The sequence below is a fragment of the Piliocolobus tephrosceles genome, chromosome 10, assembly GCF_002776525.5.
Source record: "Piliocolobus tephrosceles isolate RC106 chromosome 10, ASM277652v3, whole genome shotgun sequence".
Taxonomy (NCBI): domain Eukaryota; kingdom Metazoa; phylum Chordata; class Mammalia; order Primates; family Cercopithecidae; genus Piliocolobus; species Piliocolobus tephrosceles.
Genome location: NC_045443.1, coordinates 102,359,294 through 102,380,890, shown reverse-complemented (window position 1 = coordinate 102,380,890; position 21,597 = coordinate 102,359,294). Strand labels below are relative to the sequence as shown.

The window sequence follows — 21,597 nt, the reverse complement described above, 5'->3', positions numbered from 1 at the left end:
TCCATCAAGGGGCAGCAGAGCAGAGTGGTTCAGAACACAAGCTCTGCAGCCAGACAGCCTGCGCTTAAAATCTGGTTCTAGCACTGACTGGCTGTGGACCTTGGGCAAGTTACTTAATCTGAGACTCAGCATTCTCATCTGTAAAATGGGGATGACGATGCTACAGACCTCCTGTGGTTACAGATGATGGTGAGAACAGCTGACTGTGTGCCTCTTGCACAGATGAATACCCTGGTCAAGAGAAGTCACTCTACCTTCTAGAAATTCAGGCCAATGTGGTAATGAAAAGATGAGGACACCTTTCCCAACTAGAATTTTACCCTAAGCTGCTGATAAGGAGGGAGAGTGGCTGATGTCACTTTCCTTTCACTTTCTCTTCCTCTCGTGGTTGGAGCCCCAAAACTGATGAGTTCAGGGTGTTCCAGGCGGAGAGGGAGGGAATGCTCAGGCCTGCTCTTGCCCACACCCGCTGCCTGGGCTCCTCTGGCATGCACAGGCGTTGGTTCCCAACCTCCCGCTGACAGTGTCTGCCACCTGCAGGTCCCGCTTTGCCCTGGATGAGCTTCGGACTGGTCAGCTCGCCCCTCACCCCTGCCCAGCAGGCTGTCGACCTCCTGGCCCGATCCTCCATCTTCAGGAGCGACCCTGCAACCTGGTAGCAGCTCCATCCTTGGCCTGAATCAGTCCAATGACTGCCAGTCATGCAACCAGGCCCCAGCCTGAGGCACCGGGGGAGCCCAGTTTGAAGCAAGATATGATTTCAGGGAGAAAGCACATATTCTAGCTCTTCCCCTAAGCGGCCTGAGGTAATCTGTGAAAATGGTTCGCTATTCACTTGACCCGGAGAACCCCACGAAATCATGCAAATCAAGAGGTTCCAATCTTCGTGTTCACTTTAAGAACACTCGTGAAACTGCCCAGGCCATCAAGGGTATGCATATTCGAAAAGCCACGAAGTATCTGAAAGATGTCACTTTACAGAAACAGTGAGTACCATTCCGACGTTACAATGGTGGAGTTGGCAGGTGTGCCTAGGCCAAGCAGTGGGGCTGGACACAAGGTCGATGGCCCAAAAAGAGTGCTGAATTTTTGCTGCACATGCTTAAAAACGCAGAGAGTAATGCTGAACTTAAGGGTTTAGATGTAGATTCTCTGGTCATCGAGCATATCCAAGTGAACAAAGCACCTAAGATGCGCCGACGGACCTACAGAGCTCATGGTCGGATTAACCCATACATGAGCTCTCCCTGCCACATTGAGATGATCCTTACCGAAAAGGAACAGATTGTTCCTAAACCAGAAGAGGAGGTTGCCCAGAAGAAAAAGATATCCCAGAAGAAACTGAAGAAACAAAAACTTATGGCACGGGAGTAAATTCAGCATTAAAATAAATGTAATTTAAAGGAAAAAAAAAAAAAAAAGAAAGCACATATTCTAACAGGGATGAGGAACAGAAAATATGGCAATGCAGTGTGGCAGGTGGAGTGTAATTTAGTGGCCAAGAGAAGACACTGGTGTCAGATTCCCAGATCTGGCACCCACTAGCTATGAGGTCTGGGCTTTCTCCTAAAGCCTGTATCTCCTCACTGTAAAATGGGCCAAACAGTACCCCCTGCTTCAAAGGTGGCTGTAAAGTTCAGATGAGAGGAGGGAGTTGCATGCGCCCCTGCAGGTGAGCGCTCAGGAAATGCCTCATTGCATCATGGGGCGGGTGTGAGGATGAAGTCAGGAAGGCCAGATCGCCCTTGCCTGGGTGTGTGTTTAGTTCATGTTCCCTGCTTTCATTAAGCACAGGTGCCATGGATACATGGCACAGGAGTGCTGTTCCAGCTTGGGAAAGCAGGGAATGATTTTCCCAAGAAAGGAATATTCATGCATAGCCCACAGAGGAGAAGGAGTGAGCTGGCGCCGAAGGCCATCTAAGAGGGGATGGGGTGGGGGAACAGGGAGTGCGGCCTTGAGGAGACAGGAGCAGGGCACCTCTGCAAACCTCGAAGCCGGTCGGGAAGGGGAAGGGCTCCATGGCTGTCCCTGCACAGGCTTTATGCCCAAAATGACAGGACAGGCCGGTCTGCTGAAGAGGGATGAGCCCGTGGGGCCTGGAAAGGCTGCAGCACCCCCCAGCCAGGGCCTTCCAGAAAGGAAGCGTAGCAGACATAATTACACTGGTCCAGCAGGGCGGGACGCTGGGATCCTTTTTTATACACTAAGTGGCATTCTCTGAGCCAAAGCAAAGAACAGAAAGGTTCAAAAAAGCAAGTGGGATCAGGGCCTGGGGGGTGGGTTTTCATGAACGAATCTGCTTCCTGTGGCAACTAATGCCGTCCAAGGGAGGCCCCTTGGCTCCAGGGAACAAAGGCCCCAGTGACAGCTGGGGACAGGCCACCCAGCCTTCCCAGGGGGACAGCCTCAGCCCTCCCTTTCTGCCTGGCTCATCTTTCACCTCCCCATGCCCAGCACATTCTTAGGCCAGGCCCTCCCTGCAAAACTGCCTGGTGGGGGATTCTCCCTTCTCTATTTCTGTTCTTTTCTTTTGAAAAACATCAAAACCACAGTTTCTCAAGAGGAGTCAGAAATACCTCCACTCTGTGTCTTCCTCCACTGCCCCGAGGAAGGCACTGGACAAAAGGGTCAATGTGAGATCTGGAATGAAACAGAAAGATCTAGAAGGTTCTAGATCAACTGATCATTCACTAACCTATGACCCCAAGGTGGCCAGACAAGGGAAAACTACAAACTCACCTGCAGGGCTCTGTGATGGGTCAGGCATCCCACCAAGCACTTGACAGTCACCATTTCAGTTAATCCTCACAATAATCCCAAAAGTGATATCCCCAACTTACAAATGAGTCAACTGAGGCTCAGAGGGCTTGAATGCATGTCCCAAGGCTCAGGCCTTGCAAGTGGTGAGGCCCAGGTTCCACCCTGGCTGTCCTGCTCTGAAGTTCATGTCTTTGGCCCCCAAGTCAGCCACCTCCACGATGACCTCCCGTGTGACTTCAGTCATTCCCACGGGGGATGGCAAAGGCTGATCCACAGCCCAGATCTACGTGGCTTCTGGGTACAGGGAAGCCCCTTGGGCAATGATTATTGAACTCAATTCTTAGTCGGGAAGTTCTGATTAACTTCCCTTCCTTAAAGTTGTTATGGAGTTTTAAAATTCCCATAACTAATTGCTTAGGCAGAATATCCCATAAAGATCATCTGTAAATTGTGTTAAAGGAAAATCGCATTTTATTCTCAAAGATACTCCTGGTCTCAGTTGTATAAGTCACAGGGTGAGGTTTGGCCTTCTTGAGCCCTGAAGCCATGCTTGGTTTCTATCAAGACTCACAGTGAAGATGCTTCAGGCAGTCGAAGGACGCATTTCTCCTAAGCTTTCAAAAATCAGATTTTCAGGGCAGTTTACACATGACTTCTAGTATACCTACAGCGCTGTGTGGGGGACTGAAAGGGACTCGAAGGAGTCTCTTTCACAGACACCTGGATAGAGTTCAGAACTGAACCACCTTCTCAAAGGGCTACTCTAAGACCCTCCACCCGACCAACTCTGGGCAAATCAGTTCACAGGCCAGACTCACAGAGGGCCAGGTGGGCCTCCCGAGGCGTGCATGCGGTGGGACCCAGCCCACCAGCCCACCACTGCATCTCTGAGGCTTTGCTACAGCTCAGTCAGCCTGGGGTGCTCTTCAAACCGGGCCAGAATCCAGGAGGGCAGGGCATTTTCTCTGAATGTTATAGGAACTTCTAACCAGAAACATCTGGAAATACATGGGACTCTGCCGGATGCCTCTGGGTAAATCTCCAGCTCAGCCAGGCTGGGCATTCTCTGTCCGAGCCTGTGAGTCACTGGTCTCTTTCTTATCATCACCCCTACAAAATGGCCCTCCCCCACCTTCCTTCTCGCTTCTCTTCTCTCTTCTTCCTTTCTTTTCCTTCCACGGAACAGGCCACACGCAGGGCAGTGAACGTCCTGTTCCTTCTCCGTGGAGTGCTCTTGCCCCAGACTCTGTAGGGGCACAGGGATGGCCATCTTGCAGGGGGAGCTTTGCGGAAGGGAGGATTTACAGCAGAGGCGAGAGGCACGCTCTCACCTTCCCGTTGGACATTCTCCATGGAATGTCCCACAAGAACCTCAAACTCAGAATGTCTGAGTGTGGTCACTGCCTCTTCCTGGGTCCCATCTCAGGGAATAGCACTGCTGTCTGCTCAGGTTCCCTGCCAGGTACCTAGGCACCCACTTCCCACAGCCTGGCCACAACCCCCCATCCTGGCAACCCTGGTACCAACCACATCCCCTCGAGCCTGGACTGCTGCTGACAATCCCCTAGTTTCTGGGCTCCAAGCCTGGGTCCCTCCAGACCAAAACAGAGGCTGTGACCACAGCTCTAACTCCGCTATTCTTGTGCTTTACACCCACGACGAGTCCCCACTGCCTTCCACGGAAAGTGCAGATGCCTGAGCCTGGCACACAGCGTCTGCATCCTGGCCCCTGCCAGCCCCTCAGGCTCTGTCTCTCAGCAGCCCGGTCCCATGCAGGGCACTGGACCCCTGTTATTTCTCTAGAAGTGCTGCGCTTTCTTGCACCTAAGGGACCTAGGTGTCCCCTGCCCCCAAGTCTCTCTGGATTTGCTCACTCTTCTCTTCCTGCTAACTGTGGGGCTTTTAGACCTCACCATATTCCTCACTTCCTCTAAGATGATATCTCTGATGACCCAGCCCCGCCACCAGGCTTGGATCGGTCAGGTATCCCCTTTTCCTGGTGCTTCACCAGTGATCTAGGCTCATCTCTCTTATAGAACATGGTATTATTTTTAACATTATTGCTGTTATCATTCATAGCACAGCCACCAGTACCACCAGAAGAGCTAATATACTTTGAGTGCCAGGTGCCAAGCATCGTACTGAGCTCTTATATCTAAATCACATTTAGTTCTTCTATCACTCCTACAAGGTAGAGACATACTATATTCCTATTTTATACATGAGGCACCTGAGGCCCAGAGAGGTGGTCATTTAAGTCACAAAGCTAGCCGGTGGTGGAGCCAGGATTTGAACCCAGGCAATTGGACTCTGGAGCTTACTCTCTTCTCACAACATACTGTAGCTGTCTGCTTACCCACTGGACCCCTAGCTCTGCTCCCTGAAGTTCAGGACTGTTGCCTTGCTCATCCTGGAATCCCCCGTGTTGAGTACCAGGCCTGTCCCCAGAGCAGGAGCTCAAAAAGTGTTTGCGGAACAGAAGCAAACCTGGAGATTTTGCAGTTTGCCCTGATGAGGGCAGGTGGTGCCCCGCAGGATTCATGTAAACAACACGACGATGATACAGAATCACTGTGTTATTTATCAGACAAACGCAGGGCCCCACCCTTGTTTAAGCACTCCAAACCTTCCTCTTCTGGATCTCCATATTATATGTCTTTTGTCTGTGTTCTCTTGCTTTTACTTTGCCATAAAGCTCCCAAGAAGCAGAGCAACAGTTCTCACAAATCCTCCTCACCCTGGGGCGTGTAACTGAGTGCCTACCCGGGAAGGCTGTTGGTGGCTGACTGGGTATCCCATGGGGTGAAGGGTGGAATGAACCACAGAGCGATAACCCCAGGTCCTCATTCCTCCCCATGGCAAAGTAAGAAACACGGGACTGGAGTATCGCAGGCCACCCCGTTTTCCACCTGTGACTGTGTTCATCACCAGGGGAGGGAGCAACAGCAGGCACTTGGCTTCAGATCCGAAGGTCCAGTCCTGCCCTTGTTAGCTGCACAACCTTGGGCAAGCTGACCTCTCTGAGCCCCAGTTTCTGCAACTATAAAACGGGCCCAGGGTGAGACTGAAATGAATGACATTCATGTCGTGCCTACACAGGGCCCGGCACTGCTGGTCCTTCAGGAGGGATCTTGCCCCTGTAATCCTGAGGCCAATCATCTTTCTGATGAATTTTGGGGCTGAATTTTCCTCAAGCAGCTCTGTATCTCCAACTATCTCAAGGTAGTTGGATTTAAATCTAAAAAAAAAGAAAAACAAACAGAAAAGCACAAACAATTCTGCAGAGAAGCATGGGCTGGGCCCGAGCAACCACCTCCCTGTGCCCCTCTGGCATCAGTGCAGACCAGGTACCCCTCGATAAGTAGCTCCGCTGGCAGGAGCTGGCCCGCCCGGCCTTCCCTGCTGTTTGTCTCACAGCTACTGGCCCAGGGAAGCCCTGTTGCCTTCTTCGGAGGAAGAGTGCCCAGTCAAAAGCTTCAGAGATTGCTGCTCGTGGCAGGGAGGAGGCATGAGCCCACATTCCTGGGTAGCCCCCACAGGCACGCATTTTTGCCAGGGCTGGGCCATGGGGGTGTGGCAGCCATCATGGCATCGTCAGAAGGCTCAAAGTCCCCCCTCCTCAGCTGGTTTTTCAAAGAAACCAGACCCATCACCCAGCTCCTCCTACCTTACAGTATCAAAAGCAGGGTTCCCCTCCTCAGAGGCAGGATAGATAAGATCAGCGCAGCCAACCAATTTCCCCGGGTTTAAACCCATGGGGATTTGAATGTGGTTCTGCCACCTACTTAGCTGTGTGATCCTAGGCAAGTTACTTCACCTCTCTGTGCCTTAACTTCCTTATCTATAAGGTGGGGATAGTATTAGGTTGGTGCAAAAGTAATTGCAGTTTTACCATTGCTTTTTTTTTTTTTTTTTTTTTGAGGTGGAGTCTCGCTCTGTCGCCCAGGCTAGGTGGGCGCAGTGGCGTGATCTCCACTTATTGCAAGCTCCGCCTCCTGGGTTCACGCCATTCTCCTGCCTCAGCCTCCCAAGTAGCTGGGACTACAGGTGCCTGCCCCCATGCCCGGCTAATTTTTTTTTTGTATTTTTTAGAAGAGAGGGGTTTCATTGTGTTAGCCAGGATGGTCTCGATCTCCTGACCTTGTGATCCGCCCGCCTTGGCCTCCCAAAGTACTGGGATTACAGGCGTGAGCCACCGCGCCCGGCCACCATTACCTTTAATGACAAGAACCACAGTTACTTTTGCACCGACCTAATAGAAGTACCAACCTCACAGAATATGCAAAGCATTCAGAAGAATACTTGAAACACAGTGTGTGTCAAAGTGTTGGCTGCGATTCCCAACAACTGACCCTGGTCCAAGGGTTCCATCATGCAGCCTTGGGAGGGAGGGTTGAACACAGGGGAACTTGCTGGGTTTAAAGACGCCCGCAGAATCAGGCAAGGCCCTTTCTTGACACCCACAGTCACAGTGTTACTGCCTCCCACAAAAGCCTTATAAATGTCCCCTTTCCTCTTCCTTCCATGCCATGGGGGAATCTTGGATCTACTCCAAGGTCTTTTCCCTGTGGGATCTGGAAAGCTAGACTCCAGATTTTGCATCTACCAAAAAACAGTCTGGCCTCATAGCTACATTCAAGGTATGTCTTACCTATATCATCTTCCAGTTAAAGAACCCAACAGCAGAACAGCATTGTGGGTAGAGGACACACCCCGGAGACAAGGTGCATGGGTGGAATCCCAGTCCGTGACCTTGCACACATCACCTCACTGGTCTGGGCCTCAGCTTCCCCTTCTCTCATAGGGCTGGTCATACCTACTACACAAGGGTGTGCAGCAAAGATTAAGTGAGACGATGCGTGTCAGGTTCAAAGCACAGGGCTGACGCCCTCTTTGTGACGCCCTACATGTGAGAAAATAGGTGCTTAAAAAAATACTTAATACTTAGTTCCAGAAAGAAAGCTTCCAATTCCGATATCACTGCAAAATCAGTCCCCATTTGTTTTGCCATCTGGTCTCATCAGTGATTAGGAAGCTGGGGAGAAGGATGCCAAAAAGAATCTGGAGACAGGGGGTATCAATAGATGACGTCAGCACCTGGGTGCGGCAGATGCCCCAGTGACAGCAACACCAATCGGATACCTGACTGAGCTCAGGTTTGGATATGGACACTTAGACACGAGGGACATTTGGTGGCTAAGCCCCAAAAGGTGTTTTATTACCTAGTGCTGTGTATGACAGGCACTCCTGCCTGTTACTTCACCCTTAGACCCTTAGAGGGTGGGTTGGGGAAGGGAGAGGAGACGTGAGGAGACTCAGAGATAGGGCAAGAAGGTCTATTTCAAATGTAATGAAAGGTGAATTTTTAAAAAGTAAGTAAAATCCATTGATTTAGCTTTCAGGCCACCTATAAATGTCCCTGGGGTCAAAACTTACGAAAACAATTCTAGCTTTTCTGCCAGGACCTTGTCAAAGGCTGGGGAGGCCCTTAGGGAAATGAGGATCACTGCTTTTATCTTTCCGAGGCACCCACGTCTTTGGGAGAAGCCTTGCTGGGGTCTGGCTTATGGCACATAGACCAACAGAGGACAGGCTCCTGGCACAGCCTGGTCCACGCCAGCAAAGCTCACGAACCCCAGGGGCCCCAGCCACCACAGGGCATGGCCATAACCTGCCAGCTCCTGCTTCTGAGCCGCTGATGCTGAGGTGCACCCAAATAAAACCGACCACCAGCAGCGCAATCCTCTTCCCTGGAGGGACCGGGCATAGCTGTGGGCATAGCAGTTTCTCCTGCCCTAGGCCAGAGGGGAGGATGTTGGGGTGGACTTTCTGCCATCACTGCTGATTCCCCCAAAACACCACCAAAGGTCAATCTGCTGGGCTGCCAGCCCCTGGGGCAGGCTCATCTGTCTCATTCACACCTCTATTCCCAGTGCCCAGATTCACACCTCTAATCCCAGTACACTGGAGATTAAACATTATTTAGTAGACAAATGCACCTTGAAGGAGGCCACAGTTGCATTGGTGCAAAACCACATTTTCGAATCATGACACGGATGGACATTGTGCCAGGGAAGGAAGGGAACTAAAAATAGGAAGCCTTTACTTGGTGCCGGAAACTGGACACATTACATTCCAAATCCTTTCAGCCCTGAGAGGTGGACACGCTCAGCTCCAACTTACAGATGTAAACGCTGTGAACGCTGAGGCCCACAGAGGCTGAGTCCGTGGTCCCGAGTCTCAGGGCTGGCAGGGAGGGGTGCAGGGGTTTACACCCAGTTTGCTTACTCTCCTATTACAAAATGTGGCCTCAGAGCCACAGCCCTCTAGTCCATTTTCACAACGGGGATACCAGGTTCTCCCCTCTTCTCCTCTTGATCCCCCCAAAATAAAACCGAGAGAAGCCTTACAGGTCTGTTTTCATACTTCCAGCCCAAGCAGGACTTACTCTCTTAGTTCTCAGCAGCACAGCCAGCCAGCCCCCTGCACAGCCTGGAGGAGGATGACATCTCTTCGGTGCACTTGTTTCCGTTTTGGTTTGCTTATGGATTGAACTGCCTGTTTAGTTTGCTGGTGGGAGTGTCCCTGTGTGGGCTGCCCTTGTTTTCCAGGGTGGGGGCAGCCGTGTCCAGGTGATAGATACATTCACCCTCCATGCCTCTAAGCCATGTTATGTACAGTAAGTTAGCGCTCCAATGAGGGTTCTGGTCAGTCTGGGTTCTCTGGCTTGGAAAGATGCAGGAGACAGCCACTGTCAAGGCACACAGATAAACAAGATGAAATGAAGCCAGCAGCCAGGACTGGCCGAGGAAGACAGATCGTAAGTGGAGCACAGACAGCAAACGTCCAGGATGCAGGACAGCTGCAGCTGTCCAGGGCAGAAGGTAAGATGAGCATCCTCACCCCGGCTTTGACATTGAGGCAGCTGCAGTTAACTACCTCACAGCTGGGACCAGGGAGCTGTGGGGAACAGAATTTCCTGGCAGTTGCAACCCAGGAGTCTTGTAGAGCCCTTCCGGGGAACTGCTGTACCTTCCGCCCACTCCAAGTTGCCCTTGGATTCAACCTGGCCACTCCACTCCTAGATATGAACAGCGTGGGTGAGCAGAAGCCATTCCTCTCCCCATTTCTTCCCAAAGCAGAGGATAAAAGGAGCGAGGATGTTACATCCTGGACTTGGGACTTTTCATATGCCATTCCCTCCGCCTAGAATGTCCTCTCACCTTCCCATTCTGTCCTTTCAAGACCCAACCAAGTGTCTCCTCCTCTGGGCCCATCACTGGGCCAGCCATGCCACACTGTGCCACCTGCATCCGAGATACCACTTCATCATACTGTGTCACAGGAGGCTATTTCACACCCATCCGGGCCCATCATAGGCTCCCGGTGTCTCTAGCCCCTCCCTCACACCTAGCATGGCAGGAGTTCAGTAAACAGTTGCCAGGTGAACACGTGTATCAGTGGCTAACATTTATTGTGTCCTTGCTAAGTGTCAGGCCCCGCATCAAAGGTTTTGTGTGGATTATCTCAGGGACAATCCTTATGACAACCCTCTGTGGCAAGAGCCACTCTTTTCCCATTTCATACAAGAGGCCGTGTGAACAGAGAGGTTAAGTAATTGCTCTCAGGTCACAAGTGAGTGGCAGAGGCAGGATGCCAACCCAGGTCGGGTAGTTCCTCCGGAACAAGCGAAGGGATGGTGGAGGAAGCAGCAGGGAGCTTTCAGAGTTGACTGGAAGCAAACCAGTGAGTACAAGGCCCTAGAGGGAGGCCCCGGCGCTGTCTCTGTTTTCAGCGTGGCTCCGCTGTCAGCTGACACCAGCCAGTCTGACAGGTCAGAGGACGAGGGTGCCTGCCCGCCCAACCAGTGTAATGCCACTTAGAGCCCCAAGTCCTGGGACAGGTGAGATCAGGAAACAGAAAGTGCAAAACCATCCCTGACACCAACCAGCAACCAGACACGCACGGCCAGAGAAGGAGGCCTTGCCCTCCCACCTGGTGGACCCTGCTCACCAGGGGCTCCCCCATCCAGATGGCCAGTGCTGCTCCTCCTCTTCATCTTTCTAAACCCAACCTACTCTCCGTAGACCTCTGCCCCAGCGCCATCGAGTTCCCCCTCAACTCGCAAGCACACGGCACTTCACTAGGCCGCCGTCTGCACACTGTACGATTCCGCACACCCACTTCTCACTTGTCCAGCAAGGTTCAGGTTGCGAGAAGACAATACGCTAGACCTTACACTGCTTCTATCACTCACGGCACCTACGACAGGCATCCTTCCATGTTCCTGCCCTGATGCTGTCTGTCTGAAATGCCTGGATCTCAAAGTCAGAGGGCAGGTGCCTATTAAAATGCAGATTCCTGGGCCCCTGCCCCCAGAGACCCAATCTGGGCCCAGGAATCTGCATTCTTCACAAATCATTTGGGTGAACTGTCTGCAAAGAAACACTGCTTGAATCCTCAGTACTTAATGACCGGCTCACAATCATCCTCTACACAATTTGCCAGGTCCCCTGTCTTCTCACTGGAGTGTCAGGACAACTGATAAGATGGTCAGGACAGGAAGCACGATTTCCCAGGGGAGGAAGCTGAAGGTCACAGAGAAGCTTGCTCAAGGGAACAGAGTATGTGGGGCAGGAGGTCAGTCTCCCCTGTCTGTCGGTTATTCTGGCGTGTGTCTGCTTCTGTCAGCTCATCTTGGTCTCTGTGTTTTTGCTGTCTCTTTTATTTCTTGCTTGCTGTTATCCTTAAAGCAATTATAGAAACTAATGGTAATAATTAGAGGAAAACAATAACAGGAAAATAAAATTCCCCTAAATTCCCATTAACCAGAGGTCATTATTATCCCTGTTTTGATGTTTTCCCAGCTTTTTGGGGTAAGTTTTAATTGGTATTATACTGTTTTGTAAGTCACATTTTTCCATCTGACAATTAACCAGCATGACATTGCTCTAACTGACTCTTGACTCTGGAAGAAAGATACTGGCCACCTACCTTGGACCTTTCCCTTTCTCTCCATCTCCACACCCATGTCTGCCTTCCTCAGTGGCTTCTTTTTATCTTCTCCCCTCTGCCCTCCAAGGAGTCCAAGAGCTGGTGGGACCCAGGACGGCAGGGGCCCAGCAGGGTAGGGTGGGAGCAAGCCTTCCCGGGTAGGGTTAGGACTACAGGAGGATCAAGGCCCTCAGTTCAGGACTTCAAGGCTCCCCAGTGTTTTCTTGGGTCAAACCAGTGGGACAAGAGCACATCATGGCCAGTGAAGAACAGGAGCCGGCACTTTCCACGGGGCCCCTGTGAAGCACAGTTGGGAACTTGGAAATTCATCCTAACCTCAGACAGACGGGTGGCTCCTGTCTGAAATTCCTCCTCCAACTCCTTGCTTTTTAAAAAGGACAACTCACAGTTTTTTTTTTTTTTTTTAAAGAAGAATTTGGAGTTGAAGATGGTCTGATCATTTCGGATGTTTCTCCATAGAACACAAAACGCTGGGTGCTAAGTGTGTGCACAGACTGTGGATGCGTCCAAATTTCTGTTTCCTTTCTTCTGAAACCCATCATGCTCCTCCGGGCTTTGCTTGACATTAGTCACAGCTATGGGGAAGTATTAAGGTCAAGCCCAAAGAGACCTGCCAATCAGTTCCTGCTGAAGACTTCTGAATGGCGACTGATTACAATCCCTAATTGTTTCTAAAGGTACCACTTACCCAATGAAAGCCACGGCCTTGGGAAGGAAGTGAAGACTCTCTTGATGTAGAGCTGTGAGAAATTGCAGCTATTCTTATTATTACTATTACTGCTGACATTGTTTTTAAAATCATGCTATGTCCAGAGGGCGTCAACTCTTTCAACACTGGATTTTATCCCCAGACATGCCAGAAGGCACAGCGGTGCCTGGATCCTCCTCTCCCACTGTGCCTGCCTCATTTTTAACTTACTTGCCAGGCTTGCAAGATGTCATTTTCTTGGAGGGACTTTCCTGAGTAGCTTAGGGTACCTGTTCTCAGTTCTGTGACCATCTCCTTATCCTCCCACTAGCCCCTAAGCTTCCTGTGCTCAAGGAGCTCGTCTGCCATTTGCATGGTTGTGTCCCCAGCACCTAGAACACTGGCTGGGGCATAGTAGATACTCAGTAAACACCTGTTGAATGACTGAAAGGGATTGGAGAATGAAGCATTTCCTCCTTGGGCTCTGAGTGTAGACTCCTGTCTATACTCAATTATAAAATCACTTGATAACTCATTTATTCAGTAAACATTTAGGAACACCTACCATGTGCTGGGTGCTGGACTGGTTAGTCCAGTCTTATCATTTCCACTCTACCAATGCCCAAAACACTACTCCAAGGTGTGGTGAATGTGCTTCCCCACAGCCCTGCTACCTGGGGCCTGCCCACTCCCATCAGCCTTCCTGCCGGCCCCACAGCCACAGTCTGTGCTGGGATTTGAGGAGTAAATTTCTGTTTGCATTGGCGTAACTTCAGCACCTGAGCAGATGGCCAACTTCCCTGGCCCTGTTGTATATTCTTGGCTAGATTAACACATTTATTGCTCCTCCAAGGGCTGAATAGGATGAGCTGGGAGCAAGATTTGGCCCTAAAGGATCTTGAATGTAGGCCCTTGAGGGGTGCAACACAAAATTTAACCAATCAAGACCTTAGAGACTTCCAGGGATTGGGAAATTACATTATTAGAACCACTCCCTTCTAGAAGGTTCTAATAATGTAATTTGCCATTGCCATGAGTGCACCATCATTTGGGGTGGGGGTGGATGGCCAAATAAATGTCTGTTTCCTTTTGGATCCCTAGAGATCCACTTGTTCACAATTACACGGGTGAACTAAGGCAGCCGGGTGGACCAGACAAAAATGCCAGGTGGGTATAATCATCCTTTGTCATGATAGTGACCAGTCCCAGGCATGTCCCTAATAGCCTCCTTACTCTATCCACCAATATTTATCTTCCCTACATCCTACCTTTCAGGGCCCTGAATTCTGCAAGAAAGATGAGATTGTTCAGATATATCAGATCTTGCTAATGGGCTCCTTAGGCAGTGTATTCTAATCACATATGCAACCACATTTAAGCCCAGTTAAAATGTGTATGTCGGGGATATTTTTGAGGAATTACACTCTAATGTCTCAGCCCTACAGCACGTTTTGATGCAGCTCAAATCCTGGCACACCCTGTCCCAGTCTATTACACCTATAGACCAGCTTGGCCGTTTCCAGAAAACCCCATCCTGAAGCAGGGTTGTTGAGCTTCTCTGTCTTGGGGGAGAGGAGGGAAGGAAGATGCACATGGCCTCCTCTGTCCACCTCCCAGTGCTCCATGATCACTGGGATTTCCCTGCTTGTTCTGTGGAAAGAGTCTAGTTTTAGTTTGCGGTACCAGGTACCAATTCCAGGCCTCTGGTTTACACCACAGCCTTTTAATTACAAGCCGCTTAGTTTTTCATTTTAATTCAGCTGCTTTGTTTTTCTCTTTGAATATGCTCAATGCTTCAATTGGAAGGAACAAATGCTTCCACCTGTCAAGAGCTCCCTAGGTAGCAACATGGGCGGAAAACCACCCAGAAGTCTCCCCTTTAAAAAAAAAAAAGTGGTGGTGAAATGTACAGATCCAGTGTCTACTTCAAGTGTGGACTCTGCACCGGGGGATGTACCAATATGGACTTCACTGGCCAGCAAGACCACCCCAAACCCAATTTTGACAAGGTCTGTCAGAAAATGAAAAGGACAAAAATTACCTTTGAACTTTGAAGTTAGGCCTGAAGCAAAGAATTAAAGAGTCTCTGATTACATATTTCACTAAGGATTCTAGATGAGATGCTTAGAACCCCTTATGAAATATGCAATATTTCTTTCTGCTGTCTCTCTGTTGTCCTCTCTGACCTCTGTCAACAGAGGCTTGGCTCAGGCCTGTTCACCACAGGCCTTGTTCTTGCCAATCCTGCTTCACTGGCTCAAGAGATGGACACAAAGGGATTGATGATGTCAAGACTGAAGAGCTCCCTGTGGTCTAGCCACATCTTCATTAATCAAGATGGCAGAGGCAAAGCAGCTGGAAAGATCATCCATACACAGCTCCTACTGGTCCTTGGGAGCCACGGTGATTGCCCTACCTTGTCTTGGTTGAGTCTGGTGAGTGGTGAACCTGCCCACAGACCATTCATCCTGAGTGGGTTGGCCTGGGGCTGTGAGACCCACTGCCCACTCTCCAAGAAAACCAATTCCTGGTGTGTAAAGGGTGATAAGAATTGGCCTATAGGAACTCTAGGGTTTGAAGCTAGGCTCCACCACACAAGAGCTGTGTGCCCCTGAGTCAGGGGCTTAGAACTTGTCTGAGTCGTGAGACTTATTTAAGTGGAGAAGTGACACCCACTTCTCATGATTGTAAGTATTAGGTGAGAAAGCCACCACGGCTGGGAGGAGACACAGGGGAGGCATGCTCAGAATTAAAAAAAAAAAAAAAAATTAACAGCTTTATTGAGGTATCATGGACAGTTTTGAATTTGAAAGGAACCTGAGAACTGTTTAACTGAATTTAGAGCTGGGAAAACTGAGACCCCAGAGGTGAAATGACTCACTCGAGGTCATGAGCCCACAGGACGAGGCTGGGCTGAAGAACCAGGTCTTCACTGCCGTTTTCCTGTTTCAGCAACACGGCCTCAGGCTCATCTAGAAAATGGTCATCTTTAATTCATAAAGGCAGGCAAAGAAACAGAAACAACCTGAAGTGTTGACAGGAACACAACGCTTGCTATGCTAATGGCTGCACAGCTACCGTCATTTCATCCTTTGCCATTTCATGAGGAGAGAACCATTATTATCCACACGTGCCGATAAGGAAATTGAGAGTCAGAAAGCTGGGAATGTGCTCAAAGTCAAGTGGCTACAAAATGGGGGTGCTGGACTTAGAAAAGTCCATACCAGAACCGGGACTCACAAGGCTAACACTCTAACACCCACTTCCAGCCCTAAAGCATCGAGATACACTGGGGAGAATTCCACTGCTGGGCTGCCTCTCACACAGGCTTGCCAGATTTAGCAAAGAAAATACAGAACACTCGTTAAATCGGAGTTGCAGACCATTTTAGTAGGAGTATGTCCCTATATCACATGGGATATACGTATACTGTAAAATTACTCATTGTTTATCTGAAATTCAATATCAACAGGGTGTCTTGTATTTTATCAGTCCATCTTACTCCAACATGTTGTATTATTTGACCACAGCTGATCTCAAATGCTCTGTAAGGCAACTGCAGCTCCACTGGTGGAGGGAAAGACTAAGGGAGTCCTCCAGCAACTGTTCTGGGCAAGGAGCGGCCCAGGAAGCCCACGGTGAGGCCTCAGAGGTGCAGAGGGGAGGCCTGAGGACAAGTTTCTCTGCCTCCCGGGACCCTTGCTGCTGCTCCTAACCCTGTGGGAACAAATGCTTCCACCTGTCAAGAGCTCCCTAGGTAGCGACATGGGCAGAAAACCACCCAGAAGTCTCCCCTTTAAAAAAAAAAAAAGTGGTGGTGAAATGTACACAACACAAAATGTACCATCCTCTCCTTCCGGTTCAGTGGCATTCAGCACATTGCCACAGTTGTGCAATCATCACCAACCCCCGATCTCCAGAACTTTTTCATCTTCCCTACGGATTCTCTATACCCATCAAACATGAGCTCCCGTTCCCTCCCCCAGCTCCTCGTAGCCACCATCCTGAGGCATCCTGACTCCTCCAAGTGCCATCACATACATCATCCAGTATTTGTCCTTCTGGGTCTGGCTTCTTTCAATTAACATAATGCCCTTCTCACCACACTTGAAGGCCACTACTTTCTCTCTTTAGGACTACTTCAGTAGCCCTTTAACTACTCACCACACTACTGCTCTTCTCCCTACAGTCTATTTTCAACAGAGCAGCTAAAGTGATTATTTTAAAATGTCACATCATGTCAAACTCTCCCTATAAACCTCTAAGAGCTCTCCTTCAACTCAAATTTACATAATTGCCTATAATGCCTTATATGTTCAATTATATACATACACACTTACCACCATGTCTGTGAAATGTCTTTCTCCTACTTCCCCAGTATGAACCCTCAAGGTTCATCCACACAGCTTGTGTCAAAATTTTATTCCTTTTTAACACTGAACAGAATTCGTTTTATATAGGAACTGTTTTTCTCTGAGGTCAGAAAATACCCAGTCCAATCGCTTGGTCTTCTGGGTGCTAAAGGGACACGACAGAGCCCCTTTCCAGGGAGGGCCACTTAGGGTCACAGTAATTAGGGGTACCTGGCCAGGGTGATCAAGGCAGCCCATCACCCCAGAGTCTGATTTGGGCACCACCTCTTGGCTAACCCAACTCTTACCACCTCCCAGGGGCATGTCTCTCTATGCCAAAGACCCTATAAAGATGCCAGAGGCAGATATATGGGGCACTCCATGGAGGTTTTATTTTTGCTCTAACAATAAAACTAAAACAGGAAGTGATTTATCGGAGTGAGTGTCGGGAAAGGGGAGAGCAAATTCCCACTTCACTGCAGGCCACAGATCGAACAAGCCTTCAGGGTTAGGGGTGGTGCAGGCAGAGGTCTGGGACAGACCCACGGCCCCCCAGATGTCCATCTCGCCCTCCAGGCCGTAAGACTGTGGCATGTGGTCCCCCGTCGGGCTAATGATACCCACAAGGTGATGCCAGGACTTTGTCAAACATGCAGCCGCGTCCCCAGCATACAGGAGGTCTCATGAGAGACAGTTGTGGGGGTACCATGGCAGTACTCAGAAGACCAAGCCCTGATTGGATGGGTGTGTCGGTACGTTTGTCATCGGGATTTGGATAATGGAATTCAAATGGATTAAAAAGATGATTATCAAAAAATTTAAAAAAGAAATAAATAAGGGAGAGTCAGATAAGCCGCAGTTTGTTTTCTCTGGGGAGAGGCCCACAGCCCACTTTCTAGGGGGTGCTGGGGTCCTGGAGTGGGCAGGTACTCTCTCCTCCCAAGCCTCCAGCTTCCAAGGGGCTGAACCCCACAGCGGCATTTAGCTGAAGATGAGTATTTCATTTACTGAGGACTTGGGGTTTTTAAAGTCAAGTGCATGTGTTTAACACAACTACGAACTGGCTCCCTCAGAAAACACGGCCCCATTATGCAGCCGAGGTCCAGGGTCCCAGCTCAGCTCCACTTCAACACCAGTCCCTCATGCAGGCTGGGATAGGCTGGGTCTGGGCTTTTATAGAAGAAAAAAATGAAGGGCAGAGGGTGAAAGGGGGTCAGAGAGGAAGGAATGCGGGGAGGCACAGACCAGTGGCTTGCGGCGGTTACCTTCCGGGCAAGACAGGCTGCTGGCCTCATGGTCCCTGGGGAAGGCAAGAGAACCAATGCTGCTTGAGAACCAACTGCCTGAGGCCCCCTGGTCTGAGCTAGTGCCTTCCATTCATCTTGGAGTCCTGGCTCTGTTGTGTGTGTACTTGCTGTGTGATCCCAGGCAAGTGGGCAGCCTCTCTGTTTTCTCATCAGCGATTGTGAGACAGGAATGAGTTAAAACAAAGGGCTCACAGCAGTATTAGGGATATCGTGAGCATTAAGTGCGGTCCTTGAGGGGCCCAGCTGCCCTTGTTGTCACTGTTGTTAATACTGCTGACTGCTACCATTGACTCCCGGGGGAGGTGACACTACCCTCACACCACAGATCAAGAAACTGAGGCAGAGGGCCAGAGGCAGGACTCAGCCAGGCATGTCAGGCTCCTGTCTGGGGTAAGCCGGTCTGACAGGGCACGCCAGCACCGCCCCTCTGGGAACTGAGGGACAAAGGCCCAGAAAGTCATTAGCCTTCCCCTAGACACACAGCAGCCTTCCTGTAGGACATGTGGATTTGTCTGTGCAGGTTTGAAATCCTTAGGAAGTGACACTGATGAGCGTTCTGGAAAGGTGCGATCCCCGTCTCAGGCTCACAAAGGTCTTGGCTCACTTTGATGATGCCAGGGTCTTTGAGAAAAGCTCCCCTCACCTCCCGCCAGGTATCAGCAGGAAACAGAAAGATGACCTGCAGGCGAGTGGGGCCTTGTTTTCTTTGGACACTCTTTTCGCAAAGACTCCAGACAGAAAGGCTGGAAGAGAGAACCATACCACAGGAAGGAACAGGTGTCAAGCTACGTCCACCATAGCCCATCCTCTTCTACAAGCAGAAACGATGACGTGTTAGAAATAGAACTCATCCTCACCAGTTTTGAACATGTGCAAAGGCACAATTCATCCACCTCACAGAGGCACTTGTGCTGTGTTTCAGAAAACCAATCTACCTCATCTAAGTACTGCAGTTCAGTCAATATCCAAAATATACTAAAAACCATGGTTAGGGCAGTGCTGAGTTTGGGCATCACACTTAAAAAAGTTTGTGCTTCCCAGTAGCCAAGGTATAAAGAGAAATATGATGGGTTATAAAAACTTTTACCTCTGATGCAGTTGAAAACACACAAAATTGGCCAGGCATGGTGGCTCGCATCTGTAATTCCAGCACTTTGGGAGGCTGAGGCGGGCAGATGGCTTAGCCCAGGAATTCAAGAACAGCCCAGGCAACAATGGCGAAATCTCATCTACACACACACACACTTAGCTGAGTGTGGTAGTGTGCGCCAGTAGTCCCAGCTACTCCAGGGACTGAGGGGAGCGGATGGTTTCGGCCTGGGAGGTCGAGGCTGCAGTGAGCTATGACTGCATCACTGCACGCCAGCCTGGGTGACAGAGCAAGACCCTGTCTCAAAAACACCCCCCAAAACCAAACAGACAAACAACAAACCCACACAGAATTTAGAGGTGGGATGTGGATCTGAGCTTAAACTCTGTCACTTGCAGACAGCGTGACCTCAGACAATACCTGAACCTCTAATTTCCTTGTTTATTAAACAGTCTCAGTAATACCTCAGAATACTGAGGGAATCGCCTGAGCCATATATGTGGCAGTGCTTTGAAAATTATACAGAAATCTGACTTATCATGAAGTATTTATAATAGCTCTTTCAGTGAAATGATCTATTTTTTTTCTATGCTGGTTGTGTTCTCTCTGAGGTGGCTCTGAAAACATTTGCTCACGTAACTCCTTACACCAGGGATGCTGTACAATAGGAAGGACAGCAGTCACACCCCATTTTGAGCACTCACTCTCTATCAAGCGCAGGGGTACACTCGCCTGGGTTTGAATGAGCTGAGCACACTGTCTAACCCAAGGCACCTTCACAGACATTCCGGATAGAAATACCATTAGCGTTCCTATTTTGCAGAAGAGGAAACTGAGGCACAGAGATACATGAACCGATCTGCCTCTCTTTCCCATAAAGGTGGCACAGAAGGTCAGAGACAGTGAGCCCGTAGAGCACTGGACCCACGTGGGATTAAGGCTCTAGGCTGAAGGCACCATTCTGAAGTAGCTCTGGGTGAGTGTGTGTGTGTGAGAGAGACAGAGAGAGAGAGACAGAAAGAGAGACACGGAGATAAGCCCCAGCAGAGACTTAAGGGCTCAGAGAGCACCAGGGACCCACAGCCCTACTCCTTAAATCTGTGATGCCTGATGAGATGGGGGTGGGGATGAGGCCGGGCCCAAACCCAGCTTCTGGCTCTAGGGCTTGCTCTTGCATTAAATTCCTCTTGGTTTCAGCACCACAGGGTGGGTTTCTGTCTTTTGTAAGCAAACATTTCTCAGGGAAGACATGAGTCTTCCTTTAGTAAAACCAAGGAAGCCAGCTTAGCCGAAGACCAGCCCTGACCCTGGAGCAAATGCTGCAGAGCACATGAGATGGTTTCTCCTCCCTTCCCGCATCCACGGCATCCACGACCTCTCAACCTTGCCCCTCTGAGCCCCAGAATTCCAGGCTCACTAAGAGAGCTGAGCGGTGTCTATAAGACATGCTGTCATTTTAAAAGTCCCAAAGCAGCAGCGACTGGCCCACGGCAGACGACATTTCCTGTTTGTGTGAACTTGTTTTGTTTTTTTTCAAATTAGATTTCTACTCACTGATCCTCTCCATTTTTTTTTCCTTTTTTAAAATTGAATAGCAGATCAAAAGAAAAGCAACAGAAGGCTCGTGGTGTTCCTCTGCCTCAAAGGCCAAACCAAACGTCTGTGGACTTTTTGTCTTGGCTGCCGACCGCAGCACGTAACACTGTTTGAAATTTGCAGCTGCGACCATTCATCTTCAGGGGACAGGGGTGGTAGGTGGCCGTGATCCTGGGGAGACCCCGGGAGACCCTCCCAGCGCATGAGTGAGCGTGGCTGCCGTCCAGCCCTAGGTCCCCTCTTCCTGGATGAGGAAATACCATGTGGGGTCTGGAAGGGGAGGCTGCACGCAGCCCTCGGGGGGAAGACACACCACCAAGCGCCTTGGACGCCGTAAGTCCCGGCCCTGCCTCTCACGATCGTGAGGCTGTGGGCAGCTCCTCGGCCTTCCTCAATTCCAGTTTCTTCATCTGTAAAAAGGGAAAATCCTGGTACCCCACTGCATAGGATTGAGGATAAAATCAGACCCTGCAGGTAAAATGCTTGGCACACAGTAGGCTCTCAAGACATGGCAGCTGATGCCAGAGTTGGGGGGCTGTCCTGCCCCCAGAGGAGCGTTTCAGGAGGAAGCTTGCTTCCTAGGGCTCCATCCGGATGCCGCCAGCAATGTTTACGGAACTAGACAAGTCCACTTGTGCAATTTACAAAAAGCAACATGTTTACAAGCCCCTCCATAGCTTTGGATCTAAAGGTGGAGAAGCGCCTGGATAGCAGCGTTAGTCTGGAGAGAGGGAATCCTTCTCAGGAGCCATGGAGCAGGGACCCATTTCTAAACCATTCCCACTT

The 21,597-nt window shown here is 50.1% G+C and overlaps 1 protein-coding gene and 1 pseudogene across 4 annotated transcripts in view; one reads left to right on the top strand and one right to left on the bottom strand.

Moving 5' to 3' along the window:
• The window catches only part of CHST11 (carbohydrate sulfotransferase 11), a 308,357-nt gene that overhangs the window by 22,455 nt on the left and 264,305 nt on the right, over positions 1 to 21,597 (bottom strand). The gene's annotated exons all lie outside the window — the stretch shown is intronic.
• LOC111526074 lies at positions 772 to 1,421 on the top strand (annotated as a pseudogene). The gene has a single exon (XR_002726265.3). The product of XR_002726265.3 is annotated as a 60S ribosomal protein L17 pseudogene (transcript).